Source organism: Gossypium arboreum, chromosome 8 (genome assembly GCF_025698485.1).
Source record: "Gossypium arboreum isolate Shixiya-1 chromosome 8, ASM2569848v2, whole genome shotgun sequence".
In the NCBI taxonomy this organism is placed as follows: Eukaryota; Viridiplantae; Streptophyta; class Magnoliopsida; order Malvales; family Malvaceae; genus Gossypium; species Gossypium arboreum.
Window position 1 is genome coordinate 121011080 of NC_069077.1, and position 11148 is coordinate 121022227.

Sequence of the window (11148 nt, forward strand, 5' to 3'; positions counted from 1 at the left end):
CAAGACTCTGCAGTCTTATCACTTTAATTTACCATATACATCAAACTATTAATCTCATGAGCATTCACACACGCAAGATCTCAAAATATCGGCTTTTCAAGCATTTGCTTGCCGATCTAGTCTATAAGAGGGTGTTAGTTACACACTGTTTGCGACGATATATGTCGACAAGATCCACACACGAACCGCCTACAATTGGATTACTAACACGTTAATCTAACTATTCAAATACGAACTACGATTAACCCCTTACAATATTCGGCCAACCACGCCTACAGATCAGAGTAAGCTTATAAGAAATCAATAAGCAACTCATTAAAAAATTTTTGTCAGTGTTTACCACATAATCATAATTTCACTGCAAGTTGTCTTCCTAAGCAACAATCACTAAATCATTTATAATTGGAGCTACGAAACTCCATATCAAGTGCCGTTTATTTTACCTAAAAATAGACTCATATATCTTCTATCCATAAAATTTTCAGAATTTTTGGTTTAGCCAATCAATACCATAATTTTCTCAAAGTTTTCCATGTTTCACTGTTTTACTAATCTAACCACTCTTCATTACGAATCAAATTTCTCATTGTACAGAATTCAAAATATTTTCTTGTTTATTTCATTTGAAACTAGACTCAATAAGATTTAATTACATAATTTATTCAGCTTCTAATTCATCTCCCACAATTTATGGTGATTTTCCAAAGTCACATTATCTTCATTGTCCCAAGCAGATTTATTACTAAATCACTCTTTCACACATACCTTGCATGCATGTTATTTAAATATGTATATCACCAATCAATCATCACATATCTATGATTTTACTTAAGTATAATCTCCATTTCATCATTTTAAAGCACAACATGTTAGCCTATTTTTCCCTTTAGCATCTAAGGCACATGCATGCTCATTTGTTTGGCTCAACTTCACCTATCTTCCATTTTTCATCAAAAGAACATGAAACAACAACCATTTCCTTCATTTTAATTCATGACTAAATGCTCACAACACAACTAGAAACCAAAATATGCTTCAAGAGTTAAGGTAGAATCAAGAAGAACTCATGAACCTCAAAATAGAAGCAAGGTACCAAGAACTTACCTTCAATTTTCCTCCTCCTAGTGACCGAATACTCAAGAGCTTTCTCCTCTCCTTTCTCTTCTCTAACTTTCGGCTATGATGAACAAAGATGGACAAAACTTTGTTCTTTTCATACTTTTGTTATTGTATTACCCAACATTTTATGACACAAAATAACCTATATTATTTGTGCCATACCTATGCCATAATGTCAATAAAAAAAAATGCCCATAATGCTTATCATGCCCATCATGGAACATTTACCTAACCCATTATCAATTCTTTATCAATTTTTACCATAAATTATGGATATCAAGTGCACATATTGTCTTCAACAACATGATGGCCGGCCACTTCTTATAAAATGGGAGGTTTTACATGCAAATCCTCCTATTTTGCACTACTATTTATTTGGCCACTACAAATTAGCCTATAGCATTTTCAAACATTTTCACATAGGTCCTATTTCATAATTTCACTCACAAATGACAAAATCAAAGCATGAAATTTTGCCAACATTCACAGAATTCCCGAAAATTGGGGCGTTACACAAAGTATTAATAAATAACATGGTGGTCTCCTTTTCCAACAATGGTGGTTGTACTTGCATTGCCACCTCCCTCCATCGTTGTGCATATTGCCTAAAACTTTCATTAGGCTTTTTCTTCATGTTTTGAAGTGTGATCCTATCTGGCGTCATATCAGTCACATGGTTATACTGTTGCATGAAAGCCTGTGCAAGATCTCTCCATGAACCGATTCTTGCACGGCTCAACTGATTGTACCACCTAGCCGCTGCTCTCACTAGGCTGTCCTGAAAACAATGGATCAATAGTTGATCGTTGTTCACATAACCAGTCATTCTCCTACAAAACATTGTTATGTGTGCCTCTGGTCAAGTAGTCTCGTTGTACTTTTCAAACTCTGGCATCTTAAATTTATGAAGAAGCACCAAATCTGGGACCAAACTTAAGTCTTTGGCATCAATCTCATGATGATTGCCAGCGCCTTCCAAAACCCTAAACTTCTTCTCTAACCACCTGCAACGATCTTCCAATTGTTTCGCAGATTCAGTGGCCATTCTTTCCTTCTCCATTAAATCCAGATCAGGAGTGATAGGGTTGATCGAGCTATCACCCAAATTATTTCCCAAGCCAAATGGGAAATTTACGGGGATTCCAGCATCCACTGGCCCATGTTGAGGCCTCACCGTGACAGATGGCCTTCTAGGAGGTGCCTCGGTTTGCAGTGGCACAGAGGCGGAGTAAAACCCGAAGGAGGACCTTCATTCTCCTCTTCAGTGATCACCATGGGAGCTTTTCCTTTATCAGTGGCTCTCAGCAGTTGAGCCATTTCAGCCATCATGTTCCTCTGAGCCTCTAGCATTTGCTCCCTCATTTCATTCTACATTTTGGCCAAATGCTCTTGCATTTGATCTTGCATATCTTTTTGTAATTGCTCAAACCTTTGATCCATACTCTTAGTTTTAGTACGAGTGCCGTAAGGATGTGTGATTTCCAGATTTTCTTTTCTACCTTTTGAAGTAAACTTTAACTAATCAGGGTCTTTCTATAACTTTAAATGCAAATGATGTGATGAAATGCTATGAGATGCAAATGCATGAATGCAAAAAGGATATCGATTCTGGTTCAACTTCATTTAGAAAATTTTATTTAGAAAAAGAATATCTTTACATATAAGAGGATTACAAATACGCGTTCACCCTAAGGCCCAAAGCTTTAACTCTATCTAATAAAAGGGCTAACTCTCGTCCTACATCTGACGATGATGAATACATCAGACTCAATACATCAGCTCGAATTGCCAAGTCTTGCACATACTTAGCGACCTCTCGAATCTGGGCTATGGCCTCACCAATGACATGATCCCTTTCTCTGACCTGTCCTCTAGCCTGGTGTAGCTCTCCTTTCAGATAATCTTCTTGCGCCTTGAGCTGCTCAACCCGGAGTTCACCATCATGCAATGCCACTTCCCAATCCTCAACCTTGCTTTTTAGCTCCTTTAACTCGACCGCAGAATTATGGTTTTGGTGCCGACATAGGGATCTTCCAAGCTCAGTTACCGTAGTTTTCAATCCTCTATTCTCTTCCTCTAATGCCAAATTCTGCCCCTGTATCTCTTGAAACTACCTCTCCCAATACTCGGCTCTAGCCTTTTCCTCTTGGACCTCTTTCTGCAACTGATTTGAAGATCCTCCTACTTTCGCTCTCCTCAAGGATACTTATGCCCTTTTGTAATGCTCTTTTAAATCATCTTGATCTTCCTCAATCCTCCTCTTCTCTTTCCTCTCTTTCTCGAAATCCATCTTTTGAACATCGATGTCCAAAATCAAGTACATCTTTTCTTCTTCGAGCTTTGCTACCCTCTTCTCGAGCTCCAAGTTCTTTCTCTCAAACTCTTGCTTTATAATTTCTAACTCCGAGGGGCGTACTTGCAAATATTCCTCTATTGGTCGAGCTTCTTCCACACTTGGCTTAGGGATATTATCATTAACCCTTCTACCTCTCTATTCTATGTATTCTAGTGTCGTAGCAGGGCTAATAGCTACTCCTTGCAAAAGACAAGTCTTCTTCCAAGCACTAGAAATTTCGCTAACCCTCCTCTTGTAATCGGCTCCTCTGTATACAAATTCACTTTGAGCCAACCCATGAGTTGCTGGCACGAACTGTCTCAACCCATGCTGCCTTAGTACAAGCAATGGGGAATAACCAATGGCACCCCAAATTCCCAATAGAAGGACCCAATCGAAACAGCCACATTAGTACAGAATCTCACCAGGAATCATCCACGGGGCCCTCCACTCAACATCCTTCAACTGAAGGTTCTGAAGTAGCGCTATCCAATTCTCTTCTGGAACATCAACTTTCCTAGTTGAAGCTACTATATATCTTTCAACGGTGAATAATCCTCGAAGAAAACCCGACAAACCACCCTATCTATCAACCGAAAATGACTGTAGAACCAAGCCAAAAGTAACTGAGCACACCCTATAAACCTTCCAGCACCAGCCCTCCTACATGCACCTAAATACCTGAATGTTTCCGCCAAAATTGTAGGGACAGAAGTGACCTTTTCACTGAGTCGATGAAAAAGATCCGTGGCTGCCTCATCCACATATCCCAAAGCCCTAGGGAAAACCATCAATCCATTCAAACTTAAGGCAAAAACATCCACCTTCTTCGTCTCATCAGGGTGTGTCAGAATGAAATCTTTCAAAGCGTCCCACGAAATGCACTTGCACTCACCCTTTTCCTTAATTCGGGTCATGGCCCACTGCTCGCTCATCCCCGTAATAATCATCAATTTCTTCCAAATAGTAGGGACACAAGCATCTCGAGAATAGATCCTATAGTTCTGAAACCTGGGACAATGAAGCAAGGCAGTATACTCCTCCACAGTAGGTACCATGTCTACTTTGTAACACCCCCAAATCCGTGACCGTCACCGGAGTTGAACACGAGGTGTTACCGAACTTACTTCACTTATTTCCCCCTTTATATTTTTTTTTGTTTTACTGTTCCAGGCAGGCTAGCTAACTGCGTCACTGTCACCTTAAAAATCATATCTCAAGTTCCAGAACTCGAAAACCAGTTCTGTAAATTTTTTCTGAAACTAGACTCATAATTCCATTTAAACATTTTTTTCTAGAATTTTTAGTCAAGCCAAATAGTACAGTTTATTAGTTAAAGTCTCCCCTGTTTTAGGGTTTGACTATACTGACCTTTTCACGTTACGACTTGGATATCTTCCTGTACAGGGCTTCAACACTCATGCCGTTTGTTTCTAAAGAAACTAGACTCACAAGGGAATCTGCACATATAGGGAATGACTTCTAATTCTCTCTGGTTAATTTATAATGGATTTTCAAAGTCGGAAGAGGGGATCCAAAAACCGTTCTGGCCCTGTTTCACGAAAACTTGAATATCTCTTAAAATACAGCTCATATGGTCGTTTTGTTTCGTCCATATGAAAATAGACCCATCAAGATTCGATTACATAATTTTTTTAGCATTTAATTCTACGTCTACTATTTTTAGTGATTTTTCGATCTCACATCACTACTGCTGTCCGCAACAGTTACTGCAATAAACTATGCCTATTTCATGAATTTTTCCTTGCCCTTACTAATAATCCATCATACATAACACAAATTGTGACCGCCTTATCAAAATTTAGATTTCTAGGACTCGCAACTATAAGTTTTAAAACCCCACTCAACCGACCACATAGGCCATATTCACATGGCTTAAAGTTTACAACCCAAAATTTCACAAAACAAAGAGCTTATACTTGCCAACTGTTCTCCTAGATCGACTAAGAAGACAATACCAAAAGATTGCTCGCCGGTGTGATGACTTCGTTGACGGTTTCGAGCACACACAAAAAGAGACGAGTCCAAGAGACCTAAAATGGGTGACAAGAAAACACCGAGTGAGTTTATAACTCAGTAAGTCATAAGCACTCCACAATTATCCATTAGCAAAATTTATCACAAAGTGAAACAATGAAACGAGGCTAATTGTTCCATCCATATCGAACTATACCATAGTTCCTTAGACCTTTCGGTTCAATCTCATACCAAGTCATACATTCACATTTCATATTCTATTCAATAAGATATTTGAGGCAATTTCCATATATAAACTCATTTTCACCACAAGCATGCAAAGAAACGAACTTTCATCTATCCCATGATACCTTATTTACGTGACTGCAAGTTTAATCATCACATAGATTTAAAGCTTACCAAGCTCAACCCCGAGAATGAACATAACGCCTATTTGCCATGAGCTCAAGGTACTTACTCTTCCCACTGTCCATGATCAACTCGATAAGGTCATACCCTCCATGTAAGTAACCGATCGAACATTTATATTAAATCCGCACACGTAGTGCCTAATAATCGATCACGCACACTTAGTGCCATGTGATTTAAGCTCGCACACATAGTGCCATATAATTTAAATTCGCACACTTAGTGCCATACTTTTCAAGCTTGCACACTTAGTGCCAATCTTGTCACCATGCCCATTTATTGCCCGCACACTTAGTGCCGAGACCAAACACTCTACGCATTTTACTACCTTTATACATTCAACAATGTCATCATTCCATACACATACATTTTCATTTACATATCATCTCATTAAACACAATTGCATAGATATTATGATCATTTAAATAAATACCAAATATATGCTTAATGACTTACCTTGTGTTGGGTAAATAATTCCAAGTCGGCTACTCGATGACCTTCGATTTCCCCTTGTTGGACGCCTCTACTTTAGGATCTTGAGCTTAAACAATTAAATTAGCCCATTCAACCACTTTGTAAAATATTTGTATCACACATTAAAATTTCATTTCATAGGATACACGACAATTTCTTATCCTTCTACCCCATGCTTTTGAACTATTTGGTTCACAACCTTAGGCTATCACCCTATTGCCAACTATCCTAATCAAGGATAGTATCACAAGTGTGTACACCCATATGGCCGAATGTGCAAGATTAAATTCAACACCACCTATGTGCTTAATTAGGTGGCCGAATATACATATAAGCACATTTAGCATTTGATACATTCGGCCTTAGCATAGATTTCATTAAAAGTCCCTATTAGCCACTTCACCATCAATTATCTTATCTACTTAATATTTCATACTTATCATGCTAGCCGAATATTACTTATTTAAGTTCAACACTCTTATATACCACACTAGCATCAAATATGATATCTAATTCTTCTCTTTATCTTTTCATCAAGACAACCTATATGAACATTTAACTAATTCAAACTTCACCATCTTAATGCCCATTATAGCCGAATGTACCAAGCATTTATCATTTTGCAACATGAATTCTATAGCATGGCCGAATACTCATGCACATAAACACACAACAACAAGAACTCAATGACCTAAAAATCTCCTTTTATTAAACATTCGAACTCACTCCTCTTCATGCTTCATTACAACAACATCAAAACACCAACCAAGAAAGACAACACCCATGGCCGAATATCATCTCCATCAATAGTAAAAATGCAAACCATGGGCTAGGTAGAACTTAAACTAACAACTAAAACATGCATGCATCTCATGGAATATCATCAAACATACCTTAGTCTAGCAACCACCATAGCCGATTTTTCTCAAGTTCTTCCCCCTTCTTCCCTTTCTTCTATTCGGCCAAGACAACCAAAGGATGAACAACCACTTTTTTTTTCTTTCTTTGTTTTTGTCACGGCAAAAAGGGGGCATCCACACATTTTATTTTTTTTGTTATCATCATTTTCTTTTTCCATTTCTTTAATACTAACTTTCTTATTTTATTGTTTCCTACATGCATCACTAGCCTAACATGTTGGAGACATGTTTCCACCCATAGCATGGCCGGCCATCATGCTCAAATTTGGCTAATTTGACATGCAAGGACAAACACTTTTCCACATGTATTAATAGGCCATTTAAAATTAGCCTATCATATTTCACCATGTCTCACATTGATCCCTATTTAATAATTTCTCATACAATTGGTAAAATTAGAGAATGAAACTTCCACATGTGCATGTACACACACAATAAGCATAGAATATAACAATTAATTATTTTTATGACTCGGTTTTGTGGTCCCGAAACCACTTTCCGACTAGGGTCAATTTAGGGTTGTCACATACTTCCCCAAAAGTGAAGCAACTGTACGCCGGGTTCCAAAACTGAGCAAGGGCTCGGAATAAGTGCTCGTCTATCTGAACATCAAGCAAGTAAGGTAAGTCTCCGTAATTACCGTAGAATAACTGCTTGGTCTCTTTGCCCCACTGATCCCAAATTTCCTTAAGCTCTTGGAGATTATTCTGTGTGACACTAATACGAGTGTAATCTGACAACTCCGACACGTATCCCTCAGCTATATTATCTCCCTTTTCTAGTTGAGTTTGCTCAGACCATCTATGGACGTTGGCGTTGCCTTCCACTCTATCAAGAAGTCCGTTCTCCATAATAAAACTTCCTAACTTAGAAACTGATCATGAACTGATATCTTTGTAAATGCAAAATGACATGCAAACAAAAGAAAAGGGATAGTCAATATCACATGATATTAATAAATTTCAACGATAACTTATAAGGGTAATATCTAAAGTTTAAACCTAACTAAGTTGGGCTCATACGGTCTTTCGATATGAGGTTGGTTGTAAAGTTTGAGGTACCCGAACCAGTAGATTCCTCGATTCTCACCCATTATAGGCTCATTTGAATCGAGTTCGGTTCAGGGGAATACATTTCCTTATGGCTACACGGAGATGAAAATCTCACGAAACCATAAGTACGAATGTATTTCGAAAGTGATCCACTATCCTGCACGAAGGAGAAAACCTCACGAAGGCGTAGTTTCTCACTCCCACTTAAGGGTATGACCACAACGGTCATGCAAATGCAATGTGTATCATAATATAACAACACATGCAATAATACAAACATATGTAATGCAAAGAGGATTAAATTTTAAAATTTTTAATTTCCGACATTAAGACAAGAGGTAATCAATTATATGGCTTGACTCTCTTATTAGTCCCCAGTGGAGTCGCGAAGCTGTCGAAACCATTTTTAAATCGAGTTTTAGGAAAATGGGAATCGACTTTTTAAAAAAACGACAATGGAAGTCGCCACCAATCTTTTTAGGTGTGATTGGATCACCTTATAAAATGTTTTGTTTTAAAACATTAATTTTGGTCTACGAAAGTCGAGAAAACGGTTTCGGGAGTCAGTTACATACGAGGAAGGGTTAGGACCCTCGTAACGGCCAAAAAATTGGTACCTAATTGATTATCAAGTGTCTTTAATGTCGGAAATTTAAAAATTTTAAGATGTAATCCACTTTAAAATATTTTATTTTTTTTTTGTAAATTAGAGTTCACTCGTATCAAAGTATTGACACTAAGTTAGCTTTTTAGAAATCCCTATCTCGAAATAACAAAACGCTACACCCAATAAGTTAGGACATATTGCTTTGCAATTCCAAGACAGTTGCTCACATTTTGAAAACCTTTAAAAACTAAGAAGGGTACTTGATTATTCGAACTCAACGAGAAAAGTCGCAACCCAATAAGTTAGGGCACTACTTTCTCGAAATTTCCAAATACCAAGCATTGCCTTTATATTTTTTGAAAACTTTGGAGCCTTGTTTTTTTTTTAAAAAAATGATGCGTGGGGAATTGTATTGTATTATAAATTATACATAGTAACATATTATTGTAGTAAGTAAATAATACGTGCATTTAATCAAAATGATGGTAATAATATAAAGATCGTGCATTAGATACATTCATATAAAAATAATATATACATAGCAAATATTAACAATATGCATACAAAGATATATATGGCATGTATTGAGAAATGAATAAACAAAACGCATACAAACATACAAAGTAATAATTAAATAATGCATGATATACAAAAAAGTAATAAAATAATGCATGACATACCAAAAAGAATAATACAATATCAATGTACATGTTCATGAAATGTAATATTAAATAATAAATATAAAATAATATATAGCACACGATATATGCAATATATATATAAAAAATGGAATGAGTTATTATTAACAAAATATACATATAATACAAATAAAGACATAATATTTAATAATAATCTTAAAATAGTATTTGCTATACAATATATAAAACATAATAACAAAATATTTATAAAATAATAATAATTATATAAAATATATTGTTTAAAAATATAAAATAAAAAGTATGTGAACTAATTTATAAAATAACAAATAACATAAAAATATCATTTTAAAATAATACATAATAAATAAATAATTAATAATTTAATATGTGTATAATATGAGTTAAAATATAATTTAATTTACAAATTTTAAAATTTTAAATAATATAATGAATAATATAAACATAAATAATATAATAGATAATATATGATATATATGACATAAAAAGGTAATATAAAAATAAAAACACAATAAATGTTATATAATAAAATATAATTTAAATATATATAGGAAATAAGAAATATAATAGATATAATATAAAATAACGAAAATATATATGTAAGAATAATATAAATAAATAATTAATAAATATATAATACAAGTAAGATATAATAATAATATAAAAATAATAATGTAAAATAATAATAATAATTTGTGAAAAATAAGATATAATAAATAATAATAAAAAATGATCTTATAATGTATAATATAAAAATAAAGTAAAAAATATAAAAAATATCAATATATAAAAATATATATATAAAAAATAAATATAGGGCTAAATTTAAAGTTCAAGAAAATTATAAGGCGAATTTAAAAGAAATAAAACTGAATTAAGGCCTTAATTAAAACGCGCGCAAAACAAAAGGGACTCATTGGGAAAATTTCCCTATTCACAAAACGATTGCATTTTAAACTTAGACTTAACGCAGTTACTTCAGGGATTAAATCACAATTAAGACAAGATATTAGGGTTAAATCATAAATAAAATAAAACTTAATTATAAAAAAAAGTGAAAGGATCGATTGGGTAATTAACCCAATTCCAAAAACACGCGGATCCTCCCCGGGTAATCGGGTCAACGCGCGATCCTGGGGCCCTAAAACGCCGTCGTTTTAAGCTTATCGGATTAAGTTAAAACGGTGCCGTTTTTCTTGGGCTATATAAGCCAACTTTCGACCAAAAAAATCATTTGGAAGTCTGGTTTTTTTAAAAAAACTCAGAGAAATCCTTTGTGGGAGGATTTGGGGACGGCCTTAGAGCTTTATTGCGCCCCTATTCTTAGTCGTCACGCGCCCACGCGCCACCGCGAGGGCCTCCGTGCACGATGATCAGAGGGCAAAAACCCTCGTCCTTTCTGGGCGATTAAAGGTATTACTTTTTCCTTTCATTATTTGCAATATATATATATATATATATGTATATATAAAAAAATTTCACCTTTGTGTATTCAATCGATTGAGACGTTTGCTGTGTATATGTGTGCGAAAGCAAATTCTTTTACTGAATCTGTAAA